This window comes from Emydura macquarii, unplaced genomic scaffold, assembly GCF_026122565.2.
Source record: "Emydura macquarii macquarii isolate MOO-44397 ecotype Brisbane River unplaced genomic scaffold, CSIRO-AGI_Emac_v2 contig_2661, whole genome shotgun sequence".
Lineage (NCBI taxonomy): Eukaryota > Metazoa > Chordata > Testudines > Chelidae > Emydura > Emydura macquarii.
In genome coordinates, this window is record NW_027132798.1 from 417470 (window position 1) to 430053 (window position 12584).

Here is a 12584-nt window from a genome sequence, read left to right on the forward strand (position 1 = left end):
AGATACCTTCTGAGGTCCCTTCCAACTCTATGATTCTATGAAGCAGCACAAAGATTGAAAAGTGTGATAAAGTGAGCATTTTCTGTAATATTTTTATGAAGCCTATGTGTGCCTCTGTTTCCCTCTGTGCTTTGCATTGCTACCCAGTGGGGGAAACAAGGTTAGATCTGCTCTGGGGGGCAGCACAGAACATGATGTGTGGGTGTCTGCCTGCTGTCTGGGCCACAATGAAAGAGCAGTGAAGAAACTGGTTGGAACCTGCTGAAAGCGACACAGATCAATACAGAATACGAAAGAGACAAAGGAAGCCCCAGTGACCAGAACATTGACAACCTGGAAACAACAACCAAGAGGAAGGAGGTTTTCCCCTCACCTCCCATTAGGAAAGCTCAGCAGAGATCCCAGCTTGAGAAGAAAGGACTGAGATGTGACGGGCAGTGGACAAAGAATGGGCTTCTGGAAGAAGTTGGCTGCTCTCCCCTGGGACTGACAAAGAGGTCAGAAAAAGACAGAGCCTGAAATGGAATTGATTACGTGGATGGTGGAGTGCACTGGCTTGGCCAGATAGACTGTCTTAACCTTACTTTCTCTGGGCTAACCTAAGGACTTTCCATGCTGTGTTCCAGCTGACTAATAAACCCGACTCTATTTGGAAAGGCTACCTGGTGTCACAGCAAATACTGGCTGAGGTTGAACTGGCTGGAGCCCAGAGGCCCAGTCTTGGAGGCAGTGAGGCCCCGTGGCCTACACTGAAGGAAAAGTGAGAAACCTACAGTGTCTGGCACCTGGAAGGGTTCCTCCAAAGGACTATTTAAAGGCTGGGCTGCAGCACCAGTTCTGTGGATCCAGGACAGAAGGTGACATGACTACAGTGCATAAGTACCTTCTCGGGGAGAAGATACCAGGTACCAATGGGCTCCTCAATCTAGTGGTGAAAGGCAGGACAAGAACCAATGGCTGGAAGTTGAACCGAGACAAATTCAAGTTAGAAATCAGACACAGTTTTCACAGGGAGGGTGATTAACCACTGCAATAAATGCCCAAGGGAAGCAGTGGATTTTTCATCTCCTCATGTCTTCAAATCCAGACTGGCTGTCTTTCTAGAAGATGATTTAGTCCAGGGATGCCAAACTCGCTGATGGTGACAAGCCAAATTCTCGTAAACTGCGCTTCACAGGGGCCATGCAATATGCTCCACTGAAAAATTTGGGCCATCTTCCCCTTTTTGATGGCGCGGCATCAGCCCTTTTTGGCGGTGGGATTTCACGAGGGACCGTGTTGCCGACTGAGTGCATTGCTGCTTTAAGGGATTTCTCTGCGTCCGGCATCAACACTTTAAGACATTTCAGGGATTCTTAAACCGGCAATGCCATAAGCAGAGAAATCTCTTAAAGCGGCAATGCCCTCACTGTGGGCGGCAGCACGTCTCAAAAAAACTGGCCAGATGCGGGCCAAATCAAAAAGGTTCGCGGACCGGATGTGGCCCACGGGCCATATGTTTGACACCCCTGATTTAGTCAAACTCAAGTTACTGGGCTCAATATAGTGGTAACTGGTTGAAATTTAATGGCCTGTCCAATATAGGATGTCAAACTAAATCATAAAGCCAGACGGGACCGATGTGTTCACAGATTCGTAAATTCCAAGGCCAGAAGGAATCACTGTGATCTTCAGTCTGACCTCCTCTCTCTATATAACAGAGGCCACAGAACTTCCCCAAAATAGTTCCTTATTGAACTGAAGCAAATCTTTTAGGGAAAATACATCCAACCACAATTTTAAAATAATTCCCAATGCTGGCGAATCTCCACATAGGAAATGGAAGGAGGGGATGTCAACAAGGAGGTATACATGGGAACAGCACGAGCATATAGGGACAAAATCAGGACAGCCAAGGCAAAGAATGAGTTACAGCTGGCAAGGAATGTTAAAGACAAGAAGAAAGGGTTCTACAAATATGTCAGACAAGAAAGAAGATCAGAGATGGGGTGGGCCTGCTGCTCAAGGGAGAAAGAGAGCTGGTAACAGAAAATGATAGAAAGGCAGAGCTGCTTAACGCCTACTTTGCTTCTCACAACAAATAACATGTGACCAGAAAACTAGCGAAGTAGCCACAGACAATAAAGGGGAAGGGAGATTAGTAATGAACACTTCAGAGATCTTCTGACTAATCTGAACGAATTCATGTCAACAGAGCCTGATGCAATTCACCCCAGAGGGCTGAAGGAATTAGCTGAAGAAATCTTGGTCACGGGCAATAATATTTGCAAACTCATGGATGACAGGAGAGGTCCCAGAAGCCTGGAGAAGGGCTAAGGTAGTGCCCATCTGTAAAAAGAAAGAAAAGGGAGAGCCGGGAAACTATACACCAGTCAGCCTGATCTCGATACCTGGGAAGCTACTAGATCAATGTATAAAACACTCCATTTGTGAATACCTGGCGGACGAAGGGGTAATCACTAGCAGCCAGCATGGGTTTATTAAGAACAAATCACGCCAAACCAGCTTTATTTCCTTCTTCGACAGGGTAACTGGTTTGGTGGACTGGGGGAATGCAGTGGACATGATATACCTGGATTTCAGCAAGGCTTTGGACACAGCCCCACAGGACATTCTGATAGGTAAGCTGGAGAAATGTGGGCACAGTGGAACTACCATTAAGTGGATACATAATTGGTTAAACAACCGCAAACGAAGATTAACTATTAATTGAGTGATGTCTGTGACACACTGCACCCCCCATGATCACCTTGATAGTGTAACTGTGTATTGTTTCATGCAAACAGGTCATGTAAGATGTTTCTGGAATACTCATGCCGCACTGAATATTAGCGTTACAGTAATATGTATGTTGCAATGGCATGTAGATAGTTATGAGGCGTCACTAAGTGATAACCCTAAAGATGTGTCTCATGGTTTAAAACATATCCAAGCAAGACTCTGAGCAGAGGGGCAGTTCGCGCCTCATTAAGGCTTGTCTAGAACAAACCAAGCTCGCATTCCAGGAAGAAAGGACTGGCCTAGACATCAACAAAGGAATCAACAAAGAACCTCACTGACTCAGCACATGGAGGAAATGGAGGTTGTTTGTCACCTGACCCTGAAGGGAGGGGGCGCGCGAGGGCAAAGCCCCAGAGGGCAGAAGGAGCATTTTAAAAAGGGGAGACATTTTGCCACTCTCTCTCTCTTCCACTTCCATCTACAAACACCACCAAACAACTGAAGTGCTGACCCAGGTGGGCTGCCTGGCTGGAAAGGAATCCAGCCAGCCTGTGGTGAGACTCATCTGAGTTTGTAAGGCTGCTGAAAGCGTTCAGCTTAGTTTAGAGTGCATTTGGCTTTGGTTTATTTTGACTAAACCTGACTTGCTTTCCTCTGATTTATAATCACTTAAAATCCTTCTGTAGTTTAACACCAGTCGTTTGTTTGACCTGAAGCAGCATGTTTGATTTAAGGTGTGTTGGAGACGCCTTTTAAAATGACAAGGCTAGTGCATATCAATTTCTTTGTTAAATTGATGAACATATGAGCTTGTGGTGTCCAGTGGGCAGCACTGAACATTGTAAGATGGCGGTTCCTAGGGCTGCATCTGGGACTGGGGGTAGTGACTGGGGCAAGACCACTGCATAATCCCTTGAGTGGCTGCCTAGAGACACTCACTCACTGAGCTGGGGGGGTGCAACTTGCTTGCTGGGGCTGTGTGTGAGCTGCCCAGGAGTGGGAGTTCACACAGCAACGCAGAGTAAGACAGGCTCCCGGAGTGGGGGGTGGGGGTGACAGCGATTCACCAGGCCAGACTGCACTAGGGGAATGTCACAATGTCAGATTGGAGGGAGGTCTCAAGTGGGGTTCCACAGGGTTCTGTTCTGGGTCCAGTGTTGTTTATGACCTGGATGTAGGTATAGAGAGCACACTGATCAAATCTGTAGATGACACAAAGCTGGAGGATTGCCCACACTTTGGAGGGTAGAGTTAAAATTCAGAAGGATCTTGATAAATTGGAGAACTGGGCTATAAACAATAAAATGAAATTCGACAAAGACAAATGTAAAGTCCTACACTTGGGGGAAGGAAAACCACATGCACAAATCCAGAATGGGGGATAACTGGCTCGGCAGCAGCACTGCTGAGAAGGATCTGGGAGTTGTGGTGGATCACAACTGAGTCAACAGCATGATGCTGTTGCAAAAAAAGCAAATGCAATTTGGGTTGCATTAGCAGAGGCAGAGCATGCCAGTCACGGGAGGTGATAGTCTCGCTCTACTTGGCACTGGTTAGGCATCCGCTGGAGTACTGAGTCTGGTTTTGGTCATCAACATATAGCAAGGATGCAGAGAAACTGGCAAGGATCCAGAGGCGAATGACAAAGATGATCAGAAGGATGGAATAGAAGCCGTATGAGCAAAGGCTGAAGGAACTGGGTATGTTCAGTTTGGAAAAGAGGAGATTAAGGGGGGGACATGGTAGCAGTCTTCAAATACTCGAAAGGCTGCCATAAAAAAAGACAGAGAAAAGTTGTTCTCTCTTGCCATAGAGGGCAGGACAAGAGGCAGTGGGTGCAAACTACAGCCCAGCCGATTTAAGATTAAATCTCGGGAAGAACCGCCGCACTATAAGAACAGCAGGACAAGGGAACAGACAGCCTTGGGAGGTCGGGGAAGTTCCTTTGCTGGAGGTTTCCAAAGCAGGCTGGACAGCCCCCTGCCTTGGATGCTTCACACACACCAAACCCTGCCTCTTGGCAGGGGTTAGACTAGTTGACACTTGAGGCCTCGTCTCACCCTGTGGTTCTGTGATTCTGTGAACCCTGGGTAAATTGTTCCAGTAGTTAGTTACCCTCACTGTTACAAATACACACTTTATTTCCAGTCTGAATTCGTCTGACTTCAGCTTCCAGCCACTGAATGTTGTTACATCGCTTTCTGCTAGACAGAACAGCCCATTTTTAAATATTTGATCCTCATCTATGCACTTAGAGACTATCGCCCCTTAACCTTCTCTTTGTTGAGATAAGCAGACTAAGATCTTGGAATCTATCACTATAAGGCGTGTTTCTAATCCATTTTATCAACATCCTTGAAGTGCGGAACCAGGAACTGAACACAGGATTCCAGCAGTGGTCGCACCAGTGCCAAATACCAAGGTAAAATAACCTCTCTGCTCCTACTCGAGATTTCCCTGTTTATACAGTATATCCAAGGATCACAGTAGCCCTTTTGGCTACAGTGCTGCAATGGAAGCTCATGGTCAGCTGATTAGCGATCATGACCCCAAATGATTTTTGAGTCACCTGTTCCCAGGATAGAAATCTCCATCTTGTAAGTATGGCCGATATTGGCCGATGTTCCTACATGTGTATGTACAAGTATGTACAAGTATGGCCGATGTTCCTACATGTGAACATTTGTGTGTGGTTGTATTAAAACACATAAAGTTTGCTTGTGCCTAGGTTACCAAGTGATCCAGATCACTCTGTATCGGTGACCAGTCCTCTTTGTTATTTGCCACTCCCCCAGTTTTTGTGTCACATGCAAACTTTATCAGTGATGATTTTATGTTTTCTTCTGGGTCATTGATAAAAGTCTTAAATAACTTAGGTCCAAAAACAGATTTCTGCAGGACCAAACTAGAAACACACCCACTTGATGGTATTCCCAAGAACATAAGAATAGCCAGATCGGGTCAGACCAATCATCCATCTAGCCCAAGTAGTCTGTTTTCCAACAGTGGCCAGTGCCAAGTGCTTCAGAGGGAATGAACAGAACAGGAAATCATCAAATGATCCATCCTGTCACCTATTCCCAGCTTCTGGCAAACAGCAATCCCTGCCTATCCTGGCTAATAGTCATTGATGGACCTGTCCTCCAGGAACTTTAGTTCTTTTTTGAGCCCCATTATAGTCTTGGCCTTCACAACATCCTCTGGCAAGGAGTTCCACAGGTTGACTGTGCATTGTGTGAAGAAATACTGTACTTCCTTTTGTTCCTTTTAAACCTGCTGCCTATTAATTTCATTGGGTGACCCCTAGTTCTTGTGTTATGAGAAGGAGAAAATAACACTTCCTTATTTACTTTCTCTACACCAGTCATGATTTTATAGATCTCTATCATATCCCCTCTTAGTCGTCTCTTTTCCAAGCTGAAAAGTCCCAGTTTTATTAATCTCTCCTCATAGGGAAGCTTTTCCAGACCCCTGATCATTTTTGTTACCCTTTTCTGTACCTTTTCCAATTCCAATATATCTTTTTTGAGATGGGGCGACCAGATCTGCACGCAGTATTCAAGGTGGGCGTGCCATGGATTTATAAGGATGCATTACGATATTTTCTGTCTTATTATGTATCCCTTTCCCAATGATTCCCAACAGTCTGTGAGCTTTTTTGACTGTCGCTGCACATTGAGTAGATGTTTTCAGAGAACTATCCACACTGACTCCAAGATCTTTCTTGAGTGGTAACAGCTAACTTAGACCCCATCCGTTTATACGTGTAGCTGGGATTCTGTTTTCCAATGTGCATTACTTTGCATTTATCAACATTGAAATTCATCTGTCATTTTGTTGTCCGGTCACCCAGTTTTATGAGATCCCCCCTGTATGTCTTCTCAGTCTGCTTTGGCCTTAACCATCTGGAGTAGTTTTGTATCATCTGCAAATTTTGCCACCTCACTGCTTACCCCCTTTTCCAGATAGTACAGACCTCTGAAGGACACCACGATTTACCTCTCTCCATTCAGAAAAGTGACCATTTATTCCTACCCTTTGTTTCCTATCTTTTAACCAGTTACTGTTCCAGGAGAGGACCTTTCGTTTTATCCCATGATCACTTACTTTGCTTAAGAGTCTTTGGTGATGGATCTTGTGAAAGGCTTTCTGAAAGCCCAAGTACACTATATCCACTGGCTCACCCTTATCCACATGCTTGTTGCCCCTTCAAAGAATTCTAGTAGATTGGTGAGGCATGATTTCCCTTTCCAAAAGCCATGTTGACTCTTCCCCCAAAAAATCATATTCATCTCTGTGTCTGATAATTCTGTTCTTCACTATAGTTTCAACCAATTTGCCTGGTACTGAAGTTAGGCTCACCAGTCTGAAACTGCCAGGATCACTTCTGGAGCCTTTTTAAAAAATTGGCATCACATTAGCTATTCTCCAATCATCTGGTGCAGAAGCTGATTTAAATGATAGATTACATACCACAGTTAGTAATTCTGCGATTTCACATTTGAGTTTCTTCAGAACTCTTGGGTGGATCCCATCTGGTCCTGGTGACTTATTGCTGGTTAATTTATCCATTTGTTCCAAAACCTCCTCTATTGACATCTCACTCTGGGATAGTTCCTCAGATTTGTCACCTAAAAAGAATTGCTCAAGTTTCCCACACATCTTCAGCCATAAAGACCGATGCAAATAATTCATTTAGTTTCTCTGCAATAGCCTTATCTTCCTTGAGAGCTCCTTTAGTATCTCAATTGTCCAGTGGCCCCACTGGTTGTTTAGTGGCTAGCTGTTCTTCAAATTCTTTTTTGGCCTTCCTAATTATATTTTTACACTTCACTTGTCAGGGTTTTTGCTCCTTTCTATTTTCCTCAGTAGGATTTAACTTCCACTTTCAAAGGATGTCTTTTTGCCTCTAGCTGCTTCTTTTACTTTGTTGTTTAGCCATGGTGGCACTTTTTGGGTCCTCTTACTATGTTTTTTAATGTGGTGTATACATTTAAATTGAGCCTCTATTTTGGTGTCTTTAAAAAGTTTCATGCAGCTTGCAGGTATTTCACTTTTTGGCACTGTACCTTTTAATTTCTGTTTAAAAAACTTCCTTATTTTTATTTAGTTCCCCTTTCTGAAATTAAATGCTACCATGGTGGGCTGCTTTGGTGTTTTACTCCCATGGAGATGTTAAATTTTATTATGTTATGGTCACTATTTACCAAGTGATTCAGCTATCTTCACCTCTTGACCAGATCCTGTGCGCCACTTAGGACTAACTCAAGAATTGCCTCTCCTCTTGTGGGCTCCAGGACTAGCTGTCACAAAAAAGCAGTCATTTAAGGTGTTAAACTTTCTCTCTGCATCCCATCCTGCGGTGACATGTACCCAGTCAATATGGGGATAATTAAAATCCCCCATTATTATTATTATTTATTATTATTATTGAGTTTTTTATTTTTATAGCCTCTCTAATCTCCCTGAGCATTTCACAGTCACTATCATCACCTTGGTCAGGTGGTTGGTACTATATCCCTACTATTACATTCTTATTATTCAAACATGGAATTACTTTCCATAGAGATTCTATGGTACAGTTTGGGTCCCCATTTACAGTCACGTTTTGAGACCTATCAGTTAGCCAGTTTTTAATCCATCTAATGTGTGTCATGTTAATTTTGTATCATTGTACATTTTTAATCAAAATGTCATGGAATCAAGTCAAATGCCTTACTGAAGTCTAAATAGATCAACGCTATTACCTTTATCAAGCAACTTGTAATTTCATCAAAAAAAGATTTCAAGTTAGTTTGACAGGCTCTATTTTCCATAAACCCCTGCTGATTAGTATTAATTACATTACCCTCCTTTAATTCTTTATTAATTGAGTCCTGCATCAACCACTCCATTATCTTGTCTGGGATCAATGTTAGGCCGACAGGCCTATAATTAATCAGGTCATTTACTCTTTTTAAATATTGGCACAACATTAGCTTTCTTCCAGAGTTCTGGAACTTCCTCAGTGTTCTAAGAATTATAGAAAATAATCTTAATGGTCCAGCAAGCTCCTCAGACAGCTCTTTTAAAACACCTGGATGAAGTTACCCAGACCTCCTATTTAAAAATATTTAACTTTAGTAGCTGCTGTTTAACATCCTCCTGAGGTATCACTGGAATGGAAAGAATGTTATCAATATCATAGGATATGACTACATCATCTGTTTTTCCCTCAAATACAGAACAGAAACATTTATTGAACACTTCTGCCTTTTCTGAATTATTACTGATAATTCTACCATTTCCATCTAGTAATGGGCCAATTTGTTATTCTGGAGGTCAGACTAGATGATCACAAAGATTCCAATGCCAGAAAGGATCAATGAATCTAAAGCATTGGTAGGATTCTTTTTGTTCCTAATATACTTTAAAAATTCCTTACTGTACTATAGATTTCTCCTTGCATCCCTTTGCTTCCCTTATCAATTTTCCACAATTCCTAGCTTCTGATTTTTAGTTCTGTGTTCACTTCCTTTTTATCTGTCCAGATAATGTCTAATATAGAATTCCCACACTGGATCCAACACTTTTTGAGTTATGAAATTGTCATCTATAATATTTAGAATTTCCAAGGATGTTTTAGTGCTGGCAGCATGAGACCTCCAACATGTGTCACTCAAACTGAAGTCCCCTGTGATCATTCAGCTTTTTTTCTGATGCATTATAGATAGGTGATTAAGGAGCAGACCATCCTGTTCCCTGGTGGGATTTGGTGGTCTGCAGCAGACACCATCTAAAATCCTACTTTGTGGTTTAATTGTTGGTATCCATATCCATAAGCATTCAAAACCATTTTCTCAGTGACTCGGAAACAGGTAATGACATTTTTGGGACCACTGTGATCATCTAATCTGACCTCCTGTACAACATAGGGCATAGGCCACTGGACTTCCTTGATTTAAATCCTATTTGAACTAGAGGAGATCTTTTAGAAAAACAACCAATTTTGATTCAACAATTGTCTGGGCTGCAGAATCCACCATAACCCTGGTAAATTGCTCGCATGGTTAAACTACCTTCACTGTTAAAAATCTGCACGTCATTTCTATTCTGAATCTGTCTAGCTTCAACTTTTAGGCATTAGATTTTGTTCTACCTTTGTCCCCTCTCCTGAAGAGCCATCTATTAGGAACGTTTGCTCCCTGTTGTAGGTGTTTCTTGACTGTGATCAAGCCACCCCATCATGGAGCCGCAAGATCTGTGCTACCCCCAGCTTTGGAACAGGCCCTAGGAGGAGCCCTTTTGATGTTCCAGACCCCCCCAGAGGTCTCACTCTTCCTTCGGGGAGGCCATGTAGCCTCACTGCCTCCTGAGACTGAACTTCTGGGGCGTTAACATCCCTGCTCCACACACAAGCTCTGCTCAGCAAGTCCAAATGAGACAGACTCCAGGCAGAGAATGAGAGAATCATTCTGCAGGGATTAATGCCCCTCACCCAGTATTTACAGGGACACTCAGTCGTGTTTATTAGCCAGCTGGAGCACAGCACAGGAAGTCCTTAGGTTAGCACAGAGAAAGGAAGGTTAAAGAACAAAGCTAAACAGATTAAGCAGCTGAGGTCTCTCACTATCAGACATGTTTTCCAACCTTTTCATCATTCTTATGGCTCTTCCTGAATTGTGGCCACCAGAACTGAACACAACATTTGAGTAGCAGTTGCACCGCTGCCAGATGGAGACGATTACAGAACCTCTTACTCCTACTGGAGATTCCTCTGTTCATACGTCCAAAGAGCACATTGGCCCTTTTGGGCACAGCATCGCAATGGGACCCCATGCTCAGCTGACTACCCACCATGACCCCCCAACGCTTTTGCAAAGTCCTTGGTAGGACCCTGTCTTGTGCTTTATCTATTAGGACATTGATCAATAAGCATTCAAGATCATTTTCTTTCTAGCTGTCAATGATGTGGGACCAGGTAATGCCATTTTTTACGTTGTCACTCCCCTGCCGTCTTTGCATTCTTTATTGTTCCTAAACGGGCTAGACCCCCCAATCGTGGGAGTCATTCCACCAGATTTCAGTGATACCAACCAGATCCAATTCACACTCACAAATGCCCAATTCCAGGTTTTTTTATTTGTTACCCAGCCTCCTAATATTGGTCTATAGGCAATTCAATCATTTCCTCTCGTCACGTCCTTTGGTTTTTGGATTAAATGTACTCTCAACAATATGAACTTCTGCTGAGTCATCATATCTTCCTTCTTTTTACCCGCCCCTCTTGGCATTAGTTTAACACCTTCTTGACTACTCTAGCCAGCCTGTCCCCAAGAAGATTGGGTCCCCTTCTCCTGAGATGGAGGCTGTCCAAACTACACAACCCCATCTCCCCACAGATTCCCCAAAAGGCTCATCAATCTTCCTTAGCCAGCTGAAGATCTCTTTGTGGCAGTCTGGATTTTCTTGCAGGTTGGCTGGGCATCCATCCACAGGTGTGCCCCACACACCTCTCCATTCTCTTCATCCAGCTACACTGTCGGAGATATCTTAAGCAGTCACCATGCTGAGGACCTGCTATCAATTTGAAACGTCTACCTGCATGGAATTCCTCCCGGTCCTCTTCTTTCCGCTGGTCAGAGCCTGCCATGCTGTGTAGAATGCCACCTTGACCTCTTGCCTCTGATGAACAGATGATGTAATGGTCCTTTCTGGACTTGAAACTATGAATCTGTCCTTACGCCCCTCACGCTCAGTGCAGAGACTGGCATCCCCCAGCAGCCTGCCTGTAGTACTCTGCTGTCTGATTCCCATTCCTCGGGGGGCTGACTTTGCCCCAGAAGCTCCATAAAGCAGTGTGCGTTCTATGTGCAGGCTCCTCCATCCGCATACTGGGCAGGCTACGGGAGGGCAGAGAGGCCATTCCCATTGCTCTCTGCTCCTGTCTTCCTACAGAGCCCGCCACAAGAAGGGGTGCCGGCGCACCTCCCAGCCCAGCTGTGGTCTTTCTCCTGCGTCGGGGTTCTCACTTTGCTAGCTGGAGAGTGAAGGGGCTGCAGGTAGGGACCCCATTGCACCAGGAAGGCAGGCTGAGTGGCTCTTGCCCAACCAGTTATGTCTAAGCAGAGAGACGGAGGGACACAGGCAGAGAGACCTGCTCTCGGGTGCTGCCTCCAGAGGAAGGCAGAGCCTGCCAATTGGGGAGCGAGGGAGGGAAGCCATTGTTGACCCCAGGAGCCAAAACACCAAGCCAGCGTCGGTGTATCCCAAATGGCTGCCTGCCTGCCCTGGGGCTGAAGGAGACTCACCACAGCAACCTGAGAGCTTTGGGGTGAGGGGGCTGGGACCTCTCTTCCCACTGGGCGTCAGGAGCAGGCGGCTGGGAGAGGCTTGTCCCAGAGGAGCTCCCAGCCCCGGGCAGTGGGGATGCCAGCTCAGAGTGGCAGCGAGATGGTTCCCAGTGGTGGGCCAGCCTGCCCAGACCATGGGGCGGGTGGATCACACAGAGTGAGCGGAAGGGCTGTTTCTGCTTGTGGTAGCTCACGCTCTAGGGGACGTGTCTGCAGGGGAAGCCTTCGGGCCAGCAGCACTACCTGTGGTCAGAGGGATTCCAGGACAGAGCAGGCTGCCGTGCGCCATCCTCGCCTGAGGCAGCCTTTGGCAGGGCTCTGCCCCTCACAAGCCAGCCCACGCGCTCCGCTGCCACGGGGAGCTGGCCAGCCCCTCGGCGACTCAGCTCTCGCTGGCAGTGCCAGCAGGCATGCTCCCGCTGGGTCACCAGCCCAGTGCCCAAGTCGGAGAGCAGCCTGTGGCAAGGACGGGCTAGCAGGGGTGTGACAGACAGATCCCTGGTCTCAGCACAGGAGGCTGGGGCTGGAGTC

At 45.4% G+C, this 12584-nt stretch overlaps 1 protein-coding gene across 2 annotated transcripts in view; it reads right to left on the bottom strand.

Moving 5' to 3' along the window:
• LOC137164041 (F-box/WD repeat-containing protein 7-like) overlaps positions 1–12584 on the bottom strand; it is a 41564-nt gene that overhangs the window by 22186 nt on the left and 6794 nt on the right. The gene's annotated exons all lie outside the window — the stretch shown is intronic.